This window comes from Herpailurus yagouaroundi, unplaced genomic scaffold (genome assembly GCF_014898765.1).
Source record: "Herpailurus yagouaroundi ecotype Mexico unplaced genomic scaffold, PumYag 139, whole genome shotgun sequence".
NCBI classification, from domain to species: domain Eukaryota; kingdom Metazoa; phylum Chordata; class Mammalia; order Carnivora; family Felidae; genus Herpailurus; species Herpailurus yagouaroundi.
In genome coordinates this window covers 72233729-72255724 of record NW_024412394.1, presented here as the reverse complement: position 1 = coordinate 72255724, position 21996 = coordinate 72233729, and the positions used below count along the sequence as shown (strand labels likewise).

At 36.7% G+C, this 21996-nt stretch overlaps 1 long non-coding RNA gene across 1 annotated transcript; it reads right to left on the bottom strand.

Annotated features, from left to right (window-relative positions):
• Window positions 1-8846: 8846 nt before the first annotated feature.
• Window positions 8847-21323, bottom strand: LOC121029194 (uncharacterized). Its single transcript, XR_005789634.1, has 3 exons — window positions 21246-21323; window positions 12455-12516; window positions 8847-8889 (listed from the first exon to the last, which is right to left on the bottom strand). It is a non-coding gene; the product is annotated as an uncharacterized LOC121029194 (long non-coding RNA).
• Between the last annotated feature and the right edge of the window lie 673 nt (window positions 21324-21996).

The following is a 21996-nucleotide window of genomic DNA, read 5'->3' as shown; positions in this document are numbered from 1 at the left end:
ACATCATTTTCATATTCAGCAAGAAGTTATTTTCTTAAGTTCATTTATTTATTTTGAGATAGAGCACAAGTGGGAAAGGGGCAGAGAGAGAGAGAGAGAGAGAGAGAGGGAGAGAATCCCACACAGGCTCTTCACTGTCAGCACGGAGCCCAATGCAAGACTTGAACTCACAAATCGTGAGATCATGACGAGCTGAAATCAAGAGTTGGCCACTTAATTGAATGAGCCACCCAGGTGCCACAGAAGTTATTTTTTAAACAGAGGGTTTAATCTTTAAATCATCAGCAGGGATAATGATAGAATCTTCTAGATCCCTCTGCACTGTTGCTTCTCTAACACATACTATTAAATGCTACACACAGAACACACGCTCTGAACATGTGAGCTGGACTGAAGTTCTTAGAACCTACTGGCAATTGGAGGCGCACTTGGCTGTTTTGCTAAGTCTTCTTCACACGTTACAGTTATACACAAAGAAGACAAACAATAAGCTAGTCCAGTGCTGGAAAAGCTGTCTCAACATTCTGCAGAGCATGGGGTGACACCACACCCTGTCACAGGGCCCTGAGCATGGCGGGGCTCCCCACTGACAACGGTGCCCACGGAACTTCTTGGTTAGCATCTATAGAGGGTCCTTCCAGATTCCGATACATGGTCATTTTCTTGGTGAGGATTTATGGGATCAGAATCTCTGCCTCTTTAAACTGTCTTCGTTAAACACTCTATTTCAGAGACTTCGAGGAAAAAAAAAAAAAGGAAGAATCAGAAAGAGAGGGCAAGGTGAATTAAACAATGGAAGATGGAAGGCAGGAAAAAGCCAAAATTTGAGAAAATAGAAAGAAACCGTATATACTCAGCAATCTGAAGACTTGAGTACCAATATCTTCTGATATTATTCCAGAGTTATTTTGCTTACTGAGATCATTATTTTGCAGAAGATTGTATGCTCCCATTTCCTACTCCCCATCTAAATAAACATTTTAAAATACACATTGCCACAGTATTTAAAAGGAAGTCAACCTAATACAGGATGTACATCGATCAGTCTAGCAATCTAATAATAAATGATTTAATACCAGGAAGAAAAAGATTCTCTCACGGAGTCAGGAATTACTTTGATAATTACTTATTATGTAAAATAATATAGAACCAGATAAATTAAGAATCCACCAGCACTTATTCAAACTTAAAAAGTGTGTGTATCTTTCATCAGTCTCAGACTTATAACCCAATTTGGTAAATATCGAAAGAAAATATACACAAGTCCTAGGTTACTAAGTTTTAGACACAACGGAAGCATATATATGCAACTGGTATGTTAGCAAGATAAAAGGCAGAGATTTGGGGAGCCTGGGTGACTCAGTCAGTTAAGCATCCGACTGCGGCTCAGGTCGCTATCTCGAGGTTCATGAGTTCGAGCCCCCCGTCGGGATCTGTGCTGACAGCTCAGAACCTGGAGCCTGCTTCGGATTCTGTGTCTCCCTCTCTCTCTGCCCCTCCCCTGTTCATGCTCTGTCTCTCTCTGCCTCAAAAATAAATAAAACATTAAAAAAAACTTTTTTTTTAATTTTTTTTTCAACGTTTATTTATTTTGGGGACAGAGAGAGGCAGAGCATGAACGGGGGAGGAGCAGAGAGAGAGGGAGACACAGAATCGGAAGCAGGCTCCAGGCTCTGAGCCATCAGCCCAGAGCCTGATGCGGGGCTCGAACTCACGGACCGCGAGATCGTGACCTGGCTGAAGTCGGACGCTTAACCGACTGCGCCACCCAGGCGCCCCAAAAAAAACTTTTTTAAGGGCAGAGATGTGGAAGTTCAGTAAAATATCCAACTGCAGCCTAGCAGAAGGTAAGTCACTGTTCCTAACTCATCATTTACTATGGAATTACCCATTTGAAGTATTTTCGTAAAATCGATGATCTTGGAGTCTCCTACACATTTGTGATGCATGTTGAAGTATGAAAACTGGGGGGATTTGAGACCCTCAAATTTCCTTAATCAGTTTTGCACATCTGCAATCTGCTGTTCCTGCTGCTATTGACACAAACAGTGATACTCCTTCTGTCAATACAAACAGCACTGATGCTAAGAAGCATTTTGGAATATTGATCCCTAGCAGTCTCATATAATCTAAAGCCACTGTTTATTATCCATTATCACCCATTGCTAGAAAAACATTTCCCACTATCAAATTTCAGACCATTATCTACTTGCTGAGACTGCTGTTGCTGTTATTGTAAAGTCAGATGCTTTCAGTATGCGACCCCGTAATTGTACTGCAGGGGGAAATTCCACGGAAACTCCACTTCAGTTTTAAAGAACAGGGCGGACTGGGGGAGAAGGATTTTCTCTGAGGAAGCTGTCTTGCTGGAGTTCTTGGAACAGCCTGGCTTCAATGGACCCACTGCATTTCCATCTGAACAACCTCTATTGATTCCAGATGCTGCCTAATTGGCCCGTGACTGAGAAACACCCCTAAATGTGTTGCATTTGTATCACCAAAGTAAACAAGCAATCTTCCCTCTGCATACACCAGTGCTAATGCTGCCTGAAAGAAAATGCTTCTATCTGAGTGTTCTTTCTATCCCCTGATTTCTGGATGCCTGTGGCCTTTCGAACAATCTCTGTGATTGAATTTGCTGACAAGTAGAATCTTAACAGGCCTCTGGTGGGCTTCCTGACTCTACACTTAGACAATGTAATAATAAGAGCAGTAGTAGTAATAAGCACTTGCAGAAAAGTCCAATATGTGGTACGCAAAAACTTCAGAGAAATAAATAGTTGTTATATACATCTAGAAATAAACTGGAAAATTACGTTTAAACCTGTTTGCTTGATTTAAAAAAAAGATACATTTTAACATCAGGGGCATACCAATGATCTTTCTCTTACTCTCTTTCTGGGTACAGATTTGCTCTATTTAATTTCGGAAAATCAAAGTTGTTGGTCTTTTGCACCGAAATTTCTCTTCCCCTGAAGAAAAAGAGGAAAATAAATTTCTTTTATAATTGATCCGGGAAGCCTTTTTTTTTTCCATTCTTTTTCCTCTCCATGATGGGTTACTAGGGGAACAGCTGCCGTCTGCAATGCCAATGGAGGAGTAGAACCTAATTATAACCAGTTGGCTAAAGAAGTTAAACTGGCTTACGGATAACCCGAGACAAGATCTAAATAAGGCAAACAAAGTAAATAAGATTTGATAGTTTACCTTCCAGTAACCATTGTCAAGGGATCTATTAATTTTGGTAGAATTCCCTAAATCTTACCTTCATTGAGTAAGACTTACAATTTATTTAAAGGGAAAAAATGTGCATCTATATACTCTCTACATTATACACGCGAAACCATAATACACTTTAAAAATTCTTACTTACATAATTATAGCAATGTCGAGAATATACAATAACAGGGATCTATCACATTATGGAAGCCACATTTTAGGGACTCAAGAATCTTTTTTTTTTCCCTTAGTGGTCAGATGATGATTTGATTTAAAAAAACAAAAAAAAGGTTGTTTTGATTAAGTAATTGCCACCCCTATGTACAAAAATTCTAAACCTAGGCAAATCATCTGGATGTATTCAAATGATTTTTCACAAGGAAGGCTCCAGAAAAATTTGGCAATTATTCTTCTGATGTATACATACAATGTCTGGTTGAATAATTAGACTGATGACTGAGAGCGGTTTAGTTCCTTGAAAATCACCTTTTGATTTTTATCAAGCCATGCCAGGTTACAGGTGTTGGCCTAGGAGACCTGGGAGTCAATGATGTTCATATATCAAAGGTAGTACAGCTCCTCTGAGGAGCTGACCTTCATGGAGAGGAAGGATCCAAATAGCAGGGGAAGGCATGCCTACAATTGAGAACGCTGAAAATACAAGGCATTATTCTAGCTAGTCAAATAATTTTAAAGTCCAACTTCCAAGCATTTTAGAACATCAGTAACAGACCATTGTCATCAAAACGGCAAGAGGGCCTGACACTATCTGTATTCCAACATTCTAGGCAGGTGAAATTAGACATGCAAGTCAGTCTTGATTTGTCTTTATTGTTTTACATTGAATACAGTTATTCTACAGACTTAGTGAGAACGCTTTCCAAAATGAAAATGAGGAAATCAGATAAATTCCAAAAACAAAAGGAATAAAAGCATTTTGATGACTCTTAGATTAGAGAGTTCTGGGAACAGAGAGTAAGAGTGACACTCTCATCTTTAGGATATTAATTGCTGTGTAGATTCTAGAAATAATACAAAAGTCTTAACCAAGTGCTTTTATCTCTTGGGGCCTCAGTTTCCTCATCTATAGAAATTATTATGGAATTAAATAGTAAGTCCATTCCACATCCCTTATCCTACAATTCAGATAATAATCCTTTTATATTAAATAATTTTCTTCTAGTGATTTATATTTAAATTTATTGGTTCAACCCCCACTCTCATTAGCAACCATTCTCGGATACCTTTTATTTTTTTTTATTTTTTTATTTTTTTAAATTTTTTTTTTAACGTTTATTTATTTTTGGGACAGAGAGAGACAGAGCATGAACAGGGGAGGGGCAGAGAGAGGGAGACATAGAATCGGAAACAGGCTCCAGGCTCTGAGCCATCAGCCCAGAGCCTGACGCGGGGCTCGAACTCACAGACCGTGAGATCGTGACCTGGCTGAAGCCGGACGCTTAACCGACTGCGCCACCCAGGCACCCCAACTCGGATACCTTTTAAATACTTAATAGAAGCTTCATTTCAATTCGAAGGGACAACTTCAAATCCAGAGTGTCCCAACTAGAAGAGTTCTGGTATTTTATGAACAATAATATTTGAACTTGAACTAGAGAAGTTTAGTTTTCAGAGAAGAAAATTAGGTCCTTCTAGCATGCTTACTACAGGAAAACATAAGGCTTGTTAGTGAAAATGAGAGATCCAAGAACACAGTTTTGTTTCCCAAACTCTCGTGTCTGCTGAATGCTCTGTAAAGCCCTGAAGCATGGTAGTTCATGACTGATAAAACCAGGGGAAAAGAGAAGGGCATGTCAAAGTCAGGAGTTCTCTAGCTAAGGTCATAACCAGTGACCTTACAGAATTTAGGAAATACAAATAAACTTGCTCCTATATAGAGATTTTCCAACAAGTAAGATTTACTTAATCATCTCTCTCTAACTTTTAAGACTATTTAGCCAATTTGAAAATAATGCAAATTAAAACCTGGAATGTAATTAAGCAGAAGGCTTAATGGAAAGTGGAGAAGTCTTAATAATAAACCAAGATAAATACAAACATTTCATCAAGAAAAGTTTTAACATTTGTTTTATCAAAGAGTTCTGATTTCACTCTTGTTACAAGAAAGAGTGACCATAAAGACAGCAAAGAAATTCAATAAATTTTGATAAAATACGTTAAATCTCTAAATAACTTATACTCAGTTCACAGTTTGTAAAGAAAGTGTATACCACTATACATTTTATTCTGCTATATCTGTTAATTCTATTCATTAAGTAAAAATGGCTGCTTTCATTTTTCAGCTAAAAGCACTAATTTAAAAAGTTTTTGTTAACTGTGGGAGCTTTGATATGAAATAGGTAGGCATCGAGAGAAGGTGTAATGATTGGGAAGAAATTCATGAAGCTGCTTCAAGAATTGTTAGATCAGTGCATAGGGATACATGATGCTCAGGGTGAACAAAGAGATTTAAAGAATTAACTTGGAATTTATCACCTATTCTCTGAATTCCACTAAAGGTTCAAATATATGCACAGTTTTAGATCCATGATAAACCTACTCTCTAGGATGTGTCTTTTTGTTTTGTTTGCTTCTCATAATAACATCCAAGGTTGCTTCAATCATTTAAAAGACAGTGATATGTCAACAAATTTCTAGATTCTTGTCATGGGAGGGCTATGGTGCCCTCCCTGTTTTCTGAAAACTGAAATGGGTTATCTGATGTCTCCGTGTGGCAAACTAAAAATAATCATTTCCATTGTTGTTGGAAGCATGACTGGAAGAGAAAGGATCATGAAAGAGAGGAACTATAATTTCACGTTGGGGGAAGCTAATTTTAATGTCTTTTAGACTTGTGACATCACACTTTTTGTGACAGGGTCAATAGAGCTTTACCCAAAAAGATAAAACACCAAACTTTCACATTATGAAAGAGAACAAGAGAATTTGAGCTTCAAAAATAACCAAAGAAGAATGACTGTGCCTCGAAAAACAAAACCTGAGAGACTCTTGATGAGGTAGACAGTCCACCAAGTGTAACTGAATTAGACTCAACTGTGATCTGATTAGATATACACATGTACACACAAAATATCTCCGACAAATATTACAATTTGTAATATATTCTTGTCAGTTGGGTTTGCTTAATCAGAATATAAAATTTCATAAAAGCTATAGCTCAACAGAACAAAATTACTACACTCCTAATATTGCAAACATAATTAACTTTGAATTATGTGAATTAACAGCGCCTAACAAATTATCATTCAGCTCTGAAATTAAATTCTTTGGTACCATTAGATTTGTTTGTTAAGCTCAAGTAGGCAAAAGTTGTATTTAATAAAGTAATAATGGTGCTTTGCTAAGAGTGCCTTTGAGAAACAGATTTATCCAAAATAAATCAAGGAATTTCTATTATTAGTTAATTTGTGAATATCACAATGCCTGCATAATAAAATTAAGGGAAAAATTTGATGCTCTTACAGGGTACTAATGTTTATTACAGGAAGCCTTTTTCTAATTATCTCTTTAATTAGGTATTTTATATGGGATTTTGTGGTTGCATACATGTAATGTAAACACATTTAATATTGTTTTAGACTCACAGGTCTTTTTCCATTAAAGTTATACTAGCACTTCCATTAAAAAAAAAATTAAAAGTCAGGGTCATTTAAACTTCCTCTTACATTATCCATCTCAGGTAATTGCCTCCATCCATTCTCAGAATATATTTAAAGTGAACAAACAAGAAATCAAGAAATATAACATTTAAATATTTTCATGTGACCACAGGAATTGGAATTCAAAATATAATCTTCCCGTATGACAGAGTCTATCCACGTAAAATCTCATGTTTCAATGGACTAAAATTTTAATATATCAGGAGCAGAGATGAGGGAATGCTTTCACTTCTTTGTGTAAAGAAAGGAACTTTGCTCAGATGTTTGATTAAGTTCTCCAGCAAGGTACCCTCTGAACACTAGAGATCCAAGCAATGATAAAGGAAGGCTAGGCTTTAGAAATGCCTGCGAGAATAACTGTGAGAGAGGAAAGACAAATGATTTAAAATCAAAACAAAATAAAACTCTAGCAGAATCAGTTGATTTGAATGCCAACATAATGCATGTGCTCTCTCATTAAAAAATAACTCCAAGATAATTTTTTGAGATCTAGGAACCCTGGTAAACTCAGTCAACTTAACTTCTATAATATTTGAGTTTGCCATGAGGGGAATTAGAAAAATGTTTAAAATGGAATGTGTTTGGAGCCTGAATTTAATTTTGAGGGTCATGTTGCAATGTTGCCTTACACTACGACTTTCTGCATATTCCAATTATAAAATTCAACTGGAGAGATGACAAGGAGAATGTTTACCAGGAATTTCACTCTGTAGTGAAGGCTGTTGCTACTATAAGGCATGTGCTGCCTTTCTTTCATAAATCATTTCACCTACCCCGCCTGTATAGGGCTTGGGATGTAGAAAGTATTTTTCTAGTCAGAGAGACAAGTTTGTCCTTGTTCCTAATTCTATCCCTTATTCCTTGCCAAATCCTTCTTATAACAAGCGACTCAAACACTTCAGCTGAATTGTCAGCATTAGATGTTAGTGGCCATGGTGAAGGAAAGCGTGTGTGTAAGTGTGTGTGTGCGTGTGTGCGTGTGTGTGTGTGTGTGTGTGTGAGAAAGAGAGAGAAAGAGAGAGAGGAGGAGGAGGAGGAGGAGATGGAGGAAAAACAGGAAGGAAGGAGCGAAGGAAGGAACGAAGGAAGGAAAGAAGAAGGAAACAGAAGGGAGGAAAGAAAAATGAATACAAAGTAGGCAGATAGGCAGATAGAGAGAAAGATCCAGCTACCAGTTCTCAGAGAGATACAACATGTGTCTTAAAATAATCAGCATAGACCATCTAACTGAAAGCCTGTTTTTAGTTGAAAAATCTTTTCTTTTCTTTTAAATTTTTTATGTTTATTCATTTTTGAGTGAGAGAGAGAGAGAGCTCCAGCTGGGGAGGGCAGAGAGTGACAGAGACACAGAATCGGAAGCAGGCTCTAGGCTCGGAGCTGTCAGCACAGAGCCTGATACAGGGTTTGAACACCTGAACCCACGAAATCATGACCTGAGCTGAAGTCGGACCCTCCACCAACTGAGCCACCCGGGCGCCCCTCGAAAAATCTTTCCTATGATTGTAATGGGAAAAAAAGTACCCACTATTCTAAATTCGAATAAAATGAAAGTTTGTGCTATTAGTGTTACTTGTCAGTGTTGTTTGTCTCAATATTCAGTAAATAAATTTTCCAGGAATACATATAATCTTACCCTTTATTCCTGTATTACTAAAGCAGCCTCCTAACTGCCTTCTGTTTCTCCAGCATTGCCCCCAATGCTGTTCATTCTTCATATTGTGGAAGGAGTGGTCTTCCTAAAATGCATCTCATTTCCCTGCTTTCAACCCTCAGTGACGTCATTTTTTCCCTGATAAATACTACCTAATGTTAGATGTAATGCATCATACAGTAATTACCTACTTACCTGACCAAAATCTTCCTACACAGCCACTACTTGGTCCATCTTTTAACTCTTAATGCCTATAAGCACCTGACAAATGATAGTAGCTCAATAAATACTTACCTGGTAAATCAAATAATGGATGTAAGTTTTGTATGAGAAGAAGAGCTGCAAACACAGAAAATAATATATTTATAAAATTAGAAACATGTTAGGAACATGCAAAAACAAGACAATATTTTTAAAATTGCTTCGTGTGTGTAAGAGAGTGTTATGCATAGTGGGGATTAGGGAGGTGAAATGATTCCATGTCCATTATCTTATTTGACCCTCAAAATCAAGCTGTGGCTTAAAATAATCAAGAGAAACAAAAGAACATAAAGTAAACATTTTAAAGGACTCACTATAGAGCTCAAACTTTGCAATACCTGCTTTTTAGACACAGCATTAAGTTTTGAATGTTATTTTTCTTCCAGTAGTTTCCTATTCTCACTTCCTATTGTTTTGAGGATTTATACACACAGAGTATTTATAGATTATTAATATTTAGTATTTATTTTCCTAAAGGGTGCGTATAGGTATGTACGTATATATGCATAGAGAAAGTAGACTAGGTAGAATTGTGAGCTCAGACAAATGACTTCTCTATGCCTCAGTTGCCCCAGCCACTAAATGAAGATAGTAATAATACCTACTTCATAAGTTTGTATCAGGCTTAAATAAGTTTACTTATAGAGTAGTAAGAATAAAAACCTGGCATAGAGTATACACATGAATTATTGGTTCTTAGAATTATTACACATACAGGATAAGTTACTAATTTGAACCCCATCATTGTATCTGGAAACTATTATCTATCTATATAAAGGTCTCTCTCAAAAATTTATACTAAGATTACTGAAAGGCAACTGATAAAAGCACTTATTTTTATTTAAATTGTACGGACACGACTTTTTTTCTAATTATACAACTCTTGTAGGTTCTTGACTTCCTTTATTCAAATATTGTTTTCATTAATTGAAAGGGCAACTTGAATTATAAAACCCAAACAAATTTTTTCTAGAATCAACTTACATTTAACAAATTCTGTACTCAGGTGTGCTAAGTACTTCTTGAATACTGCCCCCCCCTTCCTCCGATTTATGTAACATTTTCATTACTTAGTTCCGAGAACACATGACTATTACTAAAACCAAATTTTTATAGGCTGTTAGTTTCTAGCGCAGATCATTTTGCCTCTAGGTGTTGCAGAATCAAAATCAAAACAACTAAATAATTTAGAGGTAAATTAGCAAGCAACTGAAAATGACATCACAAACTGGTTGCATGTGGCAAAAGAACTGACAGAATTATTACAATCTAGCAGATCAGCAGCTTCTCTCTCTCTCTCTCTCTCTCCCCCCCACAAAGAGATAAAAACATATAAATGGCATAGAAATGTATATTCATGTAACAAAAAAATCAATACAACTTCATTTCTCTTCTCCCAAAAAATTGTGCCTAAAAACTCCATGATGTCTGAGCATGTAATTGCCACTCTATTCTTATCACTTAGGGAAATTCTGTACAGAGAAGCAGCTGGAGGGAGGGTATTGAGGTAGAAGTTTGTCATTTCATCTCATTTTCTACTCAGCTGTATTCCAACACCCAAATCCTTTTATCAGTTTAAAGGAAATTTTAAAATAGAGAGCTTAATTTGGGTTAATATATGACTTTGTTAACACCTCATATTGAAAAAAAACAATAAACACAACAATAAATACTATCTTTTGTTTTTGAACACCAACATAAAAGTGATTACAAAATATAAAAGTACAGAGTTGGAAAGGATCATATAGATTGCCCCCAAATTTTACAGCTGAGAGAAATAGGATGCAGCGGGGATTAATCGTCATGCCAAAAACAACGCATAGATTTGTACCATTCCTGGAACGACAACCTCTGTCTTCGAATGCCAAGTTCCATGTGCTATCTGTGTCTCAATTCAAAAATAAAATTATTGTGGATCATTGGTTCCTGCTAACTTGTTTTTAAGATAAAACAATAGTGTCTTTCGCCCAAGATCGCCCATACTTTAGGGCATCGCGAACGTGGTTTGAATGTATGCCCGAGAAATAGAAGCAAAGGGCCACAGGTCTGCAGCAATACACCAAATTCCTCACGTGGCTCAGGTTTCAGACAAAGTCATATGGAAACCTCACCAGAAAAAGAATCATTCATGATGCATAACTTGCCGTTCAGCGAACAAAGGCCCCAATACCCTATTCTACCATTCTGACACCTAAAAATTCAACTACAATCTCAATTCTCTCATTTCTCATCCTGATATCCAAGGGTCTTCTTGGTATTATTTTGCTCTCAGTGGGAAAACGAAGCCCCGATAAGCCATTTTCAGCCAAACGTGTTCTCTTCTCACAAGTCCTTTCAACAGTTTGCTAAATCATGGCGCTCTTGAGAGCGAGGTGATCTCCTATTTAGTGCCACTTCCCATTATGTGCCCTGATATGTGCCAAATACATTTTAGAACATAAAACTAGTGACTCAGTCGTTAATCTTGAGGACTATTTTCTTCAGGCTGAAACCTGACTTTAACTTTTTTCCACCTATTTTTTATATATGGGGGGATGATTTACTCTTTTAATTTTCTCTCAACTTTTCTAGTAAAGAAGGATGAGTTATGCACTAGGCTCTAAGCACAAACATCTGTATTTAATGGAAAGATTACTTCAAGATTACTTCATAATTTCAAACTGTAATAAAATTTTTTGGAATCTTTAATTCTATGTTTCCTTAAAGAAAATAGTGCTTTACTGCTGACTCAGGATCAGCCTGATATCCATTCTCACAACCCTCACCCCTTGGGGTCTATTTCGCCTGTATTAGCACTTAGGCAGTCATCCATTATAATAGAATCCCAAGATACAGAGACAATTATCTTTCTAAATTAGCTTGTTCCTAATTAGTGAAAAAAAATACCTAGCCCAGAAATGTTTATTTTCCTTGCATCTTGACATCCAAGAATACTACTGTTTTAGCTTTCAAACCAACATTATGAGCATGATTTTCTTTTTCCTTTGCTGCCAGTATGTATAGGCAGTAAAGACACATTAAAGAGCCAAACCCAAGGAAGGGAGTGTAGAGGTGAGCCAATAATAGAAATCAGTGTCATACCGTAGGGCAACAGTAAGCTGGCCAGTCTGATGAAGGACACATATAAACATTGAGGTCAGGGCAAGGCAGGAAAGAAAGCAAGGTGGACAGATAAGATGTCGATAGATATAGAACCAGGAGGTCAGGTAGGAAACTGGGACTAGAAATTAAGCTTAAAGAAAAAAAAAAAACAACATTAACCAAGAGATTTTCAACTTTGGGGAAAATAGGACAAGAGCAAAAAGAATTAGCTCATGCAGAAACTTTTGCTGCATCAACTGTTGACTCAACTATTCTGGTTGCCCCAAAACTAACTCCATTCCTCTTGCATCCTGAATGAGACCAGCCCAGGGGGGGTGCAGAAATGGCCACTGAACAAAGCCAACTGGGGAGAAGAGTGTGGAAGCAGGGCATTCCCACGGATTGCAGATGATTTCTGTACGATCTGCTGTTCCCAGTCTGGAAAAGCCAAATTTGTTTCATGTTGGATTTGAATGTTACAGAAACAATTCAACCTCAGTAGTATTAGCTTACTTATTAATTGAAGCCATGCATTAATATTTACAAGGACCTTAGTACTAACCTTTAATATCATGGTCTGTTTGAAGGGATTTTTCCATATTGTCTTCTTTTGCCAGAGACCCACTGTGGTTTGGAAGTCAAAGCAGAGAAAAAGGCAGAGAGCCAGTCAAACTACAGGAGAAATGCTGGAGACCTTCCCACAGTTCGCAGCAAATTTGGCTTTCCTGCCCACATTGCTTCTAGCAGGATCTTCTAGGAAATTTGACATCGTTTCTTCATTAATTTGTGAAATATTTATTGAGCACCTACTGTGAGACAATGGTCCACTATCGAACACAACTGTGATTTCAGGATGCATTGTGGGAGGTGAAGGATTCAGGGAATGCCTCCATTTCGTCCCTCTGATTTCTACCATATTGACCTGAGATTTCCCATTCTAGTTCTGGCTTGAAATTTTATTTCTCTTAAACCATATCAAATGTATTACTCACACATGTATCTGTGGAACATTTTTTGAAACTCCTTAGGATGTGCCAGTTGTTAGAAAAAGCAAAGTTAAAAAAGATAGTTTCCTTGCTTTAGAAATTCCATGATTTGTAAAGGACACATAGAAACAACTTGAATATTATCTCCTCTCGCTATAAAAGTATTTGCAAATATATGCCTTATCTATTTTACCAGAAACCCAGAGAATTTTTTATTCTGGAATTTAAAAATATGAATCCTTCACTTGAAGACAAGTCACAAAAAGAGAAACTGAGGATTACAAGTCAAAAACCATAAAACAAAAGCAGAGAAGAGGCTGTGTGTGTATGTGTGTGTATGGAAAAAAACTACATATATACATATATATTTTTTCTTTTTCCTCCTAACATCAAGGAAGTTGAGGAAAAGTCAAATTAGGCCATATGGCTACATTTCTTAAGCACCTATGTGAAGAAGAGTTACTGGGTAGGCCATGCAGGTTATCGCTAATTTGATGATCACAAATGGATTTTAAAGAAATCTTTGGAGCATATAGAACAAGTGACCAGAAAACAATAACAATGTTTTAAATAGCAGCATTTATTCATCACCTTATATATTCTGCATATTGTGCTAGATACATCACTATAAATTAGCACAGTGCTCCTAAAACATATAGTACATTAGACAGACACTCCCAAAGTGGTTATCAAAGGATTTTCATAGATATCTTGCATCTCCCCCACACATACACACCAAATTAATTAGTTTTCAGGCTAATTTAATGAAATACTAAACTAAAACTTCAAAGGAGTTTTTTTTTTTAATTTTTTTTTAACGTTTATTTATTTTTGAGACAGAGAGAGACAAAGCATGAACAGGGGAGGGTCAGAGAGAGGGAGACACAGAATCTGAAACAGGCTCCAGGCTCTGCGCTGTCAGCACAGAGCTCGACGCGGGGCCTGAACTCACTGACCGTGAGATCATGACCTGAGCCGAAGTCGGCCTCTTAACTGACTGAGCCACCCAGGCGCCCCTCAAAGGAGTTTTTGTGTGTGTGTGTTTTATACTGCAGGTGGTCTTGTGGTCTTTAACACAATAGGGTAGAAATTCCAAATGGAGAATATAATATATAGCCATCCACACACTATTTTTGGACAATGGAAACCATTTTCCATGGAGCGTATTGAAGCATTAGTTGTGTTAGTGCTCTGAGAAATATGCTTTAGGAAATATGTGATCGGGCATGAGGCATTGGGAAGAAATAACTTGAAACAGAAAATAAATGACTGTTAATATTCATATACCTTTTCTAAAATAAGACAAAATTACAAGTTCAAATTTAGGAGAGCTTAGGAGAAGGAAACTCTTAAAAGTTTCCACTTTGCGTTGGAATGGACATTACTAACAATTCATTGTCATTGCTCTTATGTTGGATTTTTCTCTTTATTGCATTATTTTGGTGAACTTCAGATGACCTCCTCTCATGAACTTTGATCATTTTACTATTTGGTCTCAGCTTCCTGAATCACAAACTCTTCTATCATGGGAAACTTCAAGAACTTCATCTCAAAATGGGAAAAGAATCACCACAATTACAAGAATTATGGACAAAACGACAGGGACATACTGAGGAGAAAGATCCTTCTTGCAGGGGGTCCGCGAGGGTGGATTTTATAAAAAGAAGACAAAAGGAGATATATAACTCCCACGGAAGCTGCTAGGGTTTACTTGAAGACTTGGTCCAAGAAAACATTTGAAAAGAACAACAAAGAGAGATGGTTATGAAATGGATTTTGTCAAGCTGTTTGCTAGAAAGTTTCCAGTTCATTTTTTTACCCATTTTGTAAACACTGTGCATCACTGTGGTACATGCATTTAGTTATGACTCCACTTTGTTTCTGATGCAGAATAATTGTGTAGGCCAATTTCCCCATCCCAGTTCCTAATTTTATCTGAAGCATCATTCTTTAATACTCGATTGGTTCATGAACAAAAGGGGAAACCATTCTAGCATCTAGTCCCATCCTCCAAGCCTGACATCAGGTTGGAAAACTCTTGTGAGTGTGTTCATACTCACATTCATACCATAGAATGAAAGCAGCTTGCAACAAATTCCAATTGGATGGCTCCTGCTGGCCCATGGCTGAGCTATATGAGTCCCCACCTAGCCAATCCTGGAAAAAGTGAGTGCTTGTGGTCTCAACTCTACAGACAACTGTAATGTGCTGGATATCATATTGATTCTATCAGTTCCAGACAAAACCTCAGATGGTTTGTAGTTTCCACTTCTCTTCCTTAAACACCTAGTCTTTATCCTTAGACTTAACAACCAGAGGAGAAATTAACATTCCCCCTGATCATACCTAACTCCGAAGTTATTCAAGTTGAGCACCAGAGACTGATTTCTTTTTTCTTACGTATGTTGAGAGGCTGTCCCCCTTTATCATACCTGAGGAGACAACCTAAATACCTCAGATATTTTTATGGTTAAGTTTTCTTGATGATTATACATTTATCTTCTGACTCAAAATTTAAATTAATTCTAAAACAAACAGAATTGAACAGTGAAACTTATGCTTTGTCTGCTGTTGTTTTTATAAGGGAATAAAGATAAACCATAAAATTTCCACTCTCAGGCTACAGTATCTGACCTTTTAAAACCCAATTATTGAGCTTACATAAGCTTGATATTATGGTTTAGGGTTCATTTTCTTGTTTTTCTTATTTTTTCCTACTTTGGTTCATTGGTACGCAATTGTAAGCTTCCAAGGTAATTTCTGGAGGAAGGTAGGCTGTAAACAAACAAAAATATGAAAAGAGAGAAATAGCTGAAACTAAAGGCTACACAAATGAAGTGACCTAAAGTAGAAAGTGAAAGTTGATCATGTCAAAAAATTAACAGCATAAAAAGGCATTAAACAGAAAATCACTAGAACTATTGGTAAAAGTGGATATGAACAGTGCTTCATTATTTCTGAACAGATGTAGGCTACTAAAACCCGAAGCTATTTCTATATTTCTATACATAAAGAAGTTAGGTCAACAGGCTATGGCAGGAGGTAAGCTCAGCTAGAATTCTAGCAGGGAAAAAAAAGAATAAAATTGTTTGAGATAGCTCAGAAGAAGAGTAATATTTTGGGGGAAAGAGCTTCAGGAAGATCCAACGTTCTCTCCTAAAACTGTTGTATGATGGCTCAGGCCACTTCTACTCCTTATTTAACAAAAAGTCTACATAATTATGTTTTAGAATACAGTAAAATGTCTGTTTGAAGTCTTATTTATTGTGGTTCCTAAAAGATTTCACTGGATACTTCTTGGTTTTGTTTTTTTTTTTCTCTTGTTTCCTTTTGAAATTTTTATGTGATCTGCTCCCAACCGGCCAGAGAGAACCCTGTGCCAGCTGCTAGCAAGCCTAACATAGTGATCGGGCATCTGACCAATATTACTATTTCTGCTGCCCTCAGAATGCAGGAAAATAAAGTCTTTGACTTCTACCTTAGAGAAAAAAAGGTAATCAAGTTTTCTAGTAGAGTGTAAGAACAACTAAACTCTATACGACAGTATTTTATTAATTCAATGAGTATCATTTTGAAGTAATTTGCATTTTACCAGAGGTGTGTCAACGAGTAAGAAATGTGATGATTTCTAGTTTTTAACAATCAATTAACGTCTTGCTAAAAATATCAGCCTTTTGTTTTAGTGGCTTTTTGTGTCTACATGTTTTGGAAATACGAAAAGGTGTACCTATGATTATTCTTGAAGATAAAGGTCACAAGAGAAACAATATCTTTTGAACTAAATGCTTTCTCATGTTTGACTAAAGAGTAGTCAACAATCGGTCTCTCATCTTGTGGTCTGTGGATGAATAAATACAGAGGTAGTATTATAACCTAGGAAAACAGTATGACCTTATGCAGATCCTAGTTTGTGGCTACATTACTCGGCTTCAATACAAAATGAAACAATCCAGTCAAAATGATCATATGAAAAAGACGAACGTGTTCAATTGCTGTAAAGGCCTTTATCATGACAATATATGTAAAGGTACAGGAGAGAGGTACCATTTTGGTGGAATCCTCTTCTCTTCCCCCCTAGAAATGCGTTGGCTATTCTTGCCTTCCTCTGGACGTTCCCACTTGGCTTCAGTGGGAGCCTTCCTCCGGACGTTCCCACTTGGCCGACCATGGCCTAGGTGGCTAGGGTAGGTATGTTCCTGGTGTGTACGCTTGAGCCTACCCTTGTCAAGGCCTGTGGATGCACCACCACCTACTCTAGCAGTTCACTGCTTCAAGAACTCAACAGCAACATTCACCCCCAAGTGTTCAGGTCCAGACCAGCTTTGACAGCAGCTTTGTTTCTGTACAGTTTTATTTCCATACAAATGCCAACCAGCTATCATTGTGCTCCACGATGACAATGTAGGTTAATGCAAAATAAGAGCAAGACTCAAATATCAATATCTTGGGAAATTTGTAAATGTTCGGGAGGCTAATTCCTTTTTTATCAATAGGCACATTTGTTGTTGCAAATTTATTCCGTTAAAATACAACGCCATGAATTTCTCTTCTCGATTTTTCTCTAATCCGCAATACGTATGTTCAATATATCCTTCTTCAGTAAATTGGTCTCCTGATAAACAAGGATAGGTTTCACAGAGGCAATTTTCTTTCTTTCTTCTTTCTTTCTTTCTTTCTTTCTTTCTTTCTTTCTTTCTTTCTTCTTTCTTTCTTTCTTTCTTTCTTTCTTTCTTTCTTTCTTAGATGTTAGGACAGTTTTAGGTGACAACAAAACTGAGCAGAAGGCACAGAGATATCTCATATATCCCCTGACCCCACACATAACCCAGCTTCCCCCACTATCAAGATCCTGCATCAGAGTGGTACTTTTGCTACAATTAATGAAACTACATTTTTAAATCTGATAATGGCAAGATTGCAGAATACCAGATTAATGCACAAAAGCCAATTGTTTCCTTATACAATAACAATGAATAAGCCAAATGTGAAATTAAAAACAATAAATTAATTAAACAACTAATACAATTTTTTTAAATTTTTTAAGGTTTATTTATTACTGAGAGACAGAGACAGAGCGTGAGCATGGGAGGGGCCGAGAGATGGGGAGACACAGAATCTGAAGCAAGCTCCAGGCTCTGAACTGTCAGCACAGAGCCCAACATGGGGCTCCAACTCACAAACCGAGAGATCATGACATGAGCCGAAGTCGGACACTTAACCGACTGAGCCACCCAGGTGCCCCAACAATTAATACAATTTACATTAGCCCTCTCAAACTTGAAATACTTAGGTATATATCTAACAAAATATGTACATGACCCATATGAGAAACATTGCAGAGCTCTAATGAATAAAGTCAAAGAAGAAATAAACCAATAAATGGAGAGATATTTTATGTTCATGGATAGGAAGCCTCAATATTGTCAAGATGTCAGCTTTTCCCAATTTGATCTATAGATTTGACAGAACGCCAATAAAAACAATCAACAAGTCATTTGGCATTTTCATATCATGAACAAGTTATTTTGGATATCAAGAAACTGATTCTAAAGTATATGTGGAGAGACAAAAAAAAAAAAAAACAAAACAGAATAGCCAATACAACAATGAAGCAGAAGAACAAAGTTGGAGGACCTATACTACTTGACTTCAAGACTTACTATAAAGCTACAGTACTCAAGATAGTGTGCTATTGGAGAAAGAAAAGACAAATCAATGGAACAGAATAGAGACCAAAAATAGATTCACATAAACATATTCAACTGATCTTTAGCAAAGGAACAATGGCAGTAAATGCAATAAATGGCAAAGATGGTCTTTTTCAACAAATGTTGCTGCAAGAACTGGACACCTACATGCAAACAATAAAAAAATTAATCTGGACACAGACACTTGCGTAAATTAACTCTAAATGGACAGCAGACAAAAATGTAATAAACTCCTAGAAGATAATGCAGGAAAAAAAAACTAGATGACCTTGGCTATGGTGATGACTTTTGAGCTACAACACCAAAGGCATAATCCATGAAAGAAATAATTGAAACTTTAGATTTCATTAAAATTAAACATCTCTGCTTTGTGAAAGACAGTGCCAAGAGAATGAAAAGAAAAGCCACAGACTGGGAGAAAATATTTGCAAAAGTTATGTCTGAATACAGGACTATTATCCAAAATATACAAAGGACTCTTAAAACTCAACAATGAGAAAACAAACAACTCCATTTAAAAATAGGCAAATGCCTCTCCAAGGAAGATATACAGATGGCAAATAAGCGGGTGAAAAGATTCTGCACATCATGTGTCATCAGGAAAATACAAATTAAAATAACAATGAAATACCACTATGCATGTATTAAAATGGCCAAAATCCAGAACATTGATAGCAAATGCTGACGAGGTTGTAGAACAACAAGAGCTCTCCTTCATTGCTGATGGGAATAAAAATGGTACAAGCACTTCAGAAGACAGTTTGGTGGTTTCTTATAAAACTATACTTACTGTTACCATATGATATAATAATTACATGCTTGGTATTTCTCCAAAGGAGTTGAAAACTTAGGTCCATAGAAAACCCTGCTCACAGAAGGGTATGGCACCTTTATTCATAATTGCCTAGACTTAGAGGTATCCAAGATGTCCTTTCGTAGGTGAATGGGTAAACAAACTGTGGTGCATGCAGAAAATAAGATATTATGAATATTATTAATCACTAAAAAGAAATGAACTATCAAGTCATAAAAAGACATGGAGCAACCCTAAATGCACTCTCTCACCAACAGAAAAAAAAAATCTGAAAAGTCTAAATACTGTATAATTTCAGGGCACCTAAGTGACTCAGTCAGTTAAGCGTCTTACTCTTGATTTTGGCTCAGGTCATGATCTTGTGGTTTGTGAGTTCCAGTCCTGCATTGGGCTCTGCATTGGCAGTGTAAAGCTGCTTGGGATTCTCTTTCCCTCTCTCTCTCTGTCCCTTCCCCATTCTCTATCTCTCTCTCAAAAATGAATAAATTAACTTAAAAAAATTAAATACTATATAATTTCAACTATATGCCATTCTGAATAAAGCAAAATTATGGACATGGTAAAAAAGATCAGTGGTTGTCAAGGGCTTGAAGACGAAGGGATGGATGAGTGAGGCACAAAGGACAGTGAAATATACTCTATATGTTACCATAATGATGCATTTATTTAGGACAGTGAAAATACTCTGTATGTTACCATAATGATGCATTTATATCATTGTACATTTGTCCAAACCAACAGAATGTATAGCACCAAAAGTGAAGTATAATGTAAAGTATGAACCTTGAGTGATTTTGATGTGTCAATGTAAGATCATCAATTGAAATAAATGTGGAAGGTGCTGGTAATCCAGAAGGCTATACATGTGTGTTTCAGAAGGTATGTGAGAAATCTCTGCACCTTCCCCTAAATTTTGCTGTGAACCTAAAACTACTCTTAAAAAAATAATAAATCTTAATAAAGAAAGAAAAAACTCCCCAAACAATAAAGTGATGTTTCGAGTAAAACAATTGTAGGGGCGCCTGGGTGGCTCAGTCGGTTGAGCATCCGACTTCGGCTCGGGTCATGATCTCATGGTTGGTGGATTCAAGCCCTGCGTCGGGATCTGTGCTGACAGCTCAGAGCCTGGAGCCTGCTTCGGATTCTGTGTCTCCCTCTCTCGCTCTCTGCCCCTTCCCCAGTCATGCTCTGTCTAAAACATAAATATAAACATTGAAAAAGAAAAAAAAATTGTCACTTGCTGAAACTCATTGACCATGGCATAAAATGTTATCCGCACAGGTTAAGATGAAGAATCCTGATTCTCATGTCTCAATGACTGCAAATTAAGCAGCCCTTTAAGAAAAGTTCTCAAAAAGCCTCTTATGCAGAAATCATACTCACGTTTGACATGTCTCATCTCTCACCCTTGAGGTCATGATTCCATAGTTATCATGGATTATAGTGTCCTCTACACCTTTGAAATTACCTGATGAAAAATCCAACCTCATTATACTAATGGTTTCAGAGACTAAAACAAAGTTGATAATGCTTGTCCAATGAATATTAAATCAGGACAAACCTGAAACAAAAGCTCTGCAACCATATCACAGGACCAGTCTAAACTGAAACTGAGCCATTACATGGTTGATGAATCTCAGAGGGGGAGAAGACTTATCAACATAAATTTGCCATACGATAATGAGTTGCAGAAGTGCAACTTTTTGAGAACAAAAAGAACTTTATCCGTTCACGTATACAGGCTGTAAGTATCACGTCTTCTCACATCTATATATCACTATCAAGAGTATTAGGAAAAGTTCAGAAAATCCCAGCAGTCATCAATTCTCGTCTGTGTTTAATTACCTGAAAAATCCAGACAAGTTTGAATCATCCAAGCCGGTGGTGTTTTCCATAACCAACTGTTTTTAATAAACATTCATGAACAGAAGTAGTTCTGCTTTCTTAACCCTCAACATTTTGAAATATCTGTAGAGAGAAAAGCAATACTAGAGAGAGCATAGAATATACTCTGTGGAGTGTTGCAAGGTGGTACATTTATTAAGTATTCCTTATGACACTTTAAATACTTTACTCATGAATGCCATATAGAATTACAGTCTTTCTAAGGCTGTGATTTGGATTGCTTTAATTATTGTATATCCACTTCCAACTTGGTTTTTACCCTTTATTCTTCCCCAGAACGTAAGAAGAGCTTATTTTCTATAAATTCAGACTGGTATCATCATATCTAGGGTAAACATACTTATGGCCATTTATGGTTTTGAAATGATTCTTTGTGATAGTTAACTAATCATTTATCACTTCTCCCACATTAAAAAAGTCATCTGATGATGGCATAATTGAACAACAGTTGGAAAATCATTCACTGTAAACAGATACTGGTGAGCTCTTTAAAAATCTAGATGACATAAATTATTTGTAATCTATAACTTACATGAAGAATAAAAACACGATGTGAAGGTAATTCCTGTCTAAATTAATCCTAAAGGAGAATTATATGGTAAAACCTCACAAACTCAAATGACAAGAGGAAAGTTGGCTTCAATTAATGAATACCTTACAGGAATGCACCATTAATACATTAAACAAAAAA